A 1,133-nucleotide genomic window follows, 5' to 3' on the forward strand; every position below is an offset into this window, starting at 1 on the left:
TTGATTTAACTTTGACTTGTATACTAACATCTGCTTGACTGTTTCAGGTGCTTTTAGTTGCTCAGTTCCTTGTGAACTTTTGCTTTGCTTTGCTTGTATAAGCAATTTGCATTGAGGTATACTTCTAATCTTCATGTAGTCTGGAAGACCTGGTCTGTTACTTGGCCAGGCAACTGTCTGAAGTCCTCCTTAAGAGGCAATGTTTGTGACTGTTTACTTTTGTCCTTGCATAGAGTCAAAGACCTCCTAAGTGAAGAGGCAATTGGCAGAACCCAAGGGATATGCAACCTATCCCCTGCTATTCAGTGTGTCTTCTGTTTTGCTCACACCCCTGTGTTGATGCATTGCAGATACAAACCCAAGATCTTGTACAACTGTACAGTTGAGTCAGTTTCAAATGTGTAGAAGGGTTCCCACTTTCTGAACCCACACATTCTTGTCTTGAGCTCTCCCAGGCCAGGGATAAGAGCTGTGAAGTCTTACCTTCACTCACCTTTCATCTGCTTCACCTTAGCCCCGCAATGGCAAGGTTAAGAGCAACATTCACCCAGTTCCAGAGGTTTGTTTGTTGAGGTTGATATGACCCCTCGACTAAAACCTAACCCTTGTTTGAGCCTCTTGTGTGCATATAGTGTGTGCTATCTGTGCTTGTATATTTGTTTGACTTGCTTCCTGTGCGAGTTAGTGTTTGTTTGACTTGCTTCCTGTGCAAGTTAGGGTCAGTTTAGACTTGCTTCCTGTGCAAGTTAGGTTTTGCTTGGCTTGCTTCCTGTGCAAGTTAAGTGTGTGTGGCTTGCTTCCTGTGTGAGCCATGCTTAGGATAGGTTGGCCCTTGTGCCATTTAGCTAGAAACCTTAACTTAGGGATGATTTGCATGATAACATCTAGGCTCGAGTCGTAGTCTCCCTAGTTGTGTCTCCCTCTGTTATCTGGTTAGGCTAGTCCTTTATCCCTCCGTAGGGGAACTACATCGCCCTGATCTTCACACCAGATGAAGTATGTAGGCAGGAGATTGAGCTGATCTCTCCGGGCGCCTTTTCTTTCTTTTGTGTGTGTTGTCTGACCTTTGCTAGGCTCGAGTCTGTGACTCCTTAGCATTTGCTGTCTGTCTGTTTGTGTGTGTTTGACAGTTA

Source organism: Lathyrus oleraceus, chromosome 7 (assembly GCF_024323335.1).
Source record: "Lathyrus oleraceus cultivar Zhongwan6 chromosome 7, CAAS_Psat_ZW6_1.0, whole genome shotgun sequence".
Classification (NCBI taxonomy): domain Eukaryota; kingdom Viridiplantae; phylum Streptophyta; class Magnoliopsida; order Fabales; family Fabaceae; genus Lathyrus; species Lathyrus oleraceus.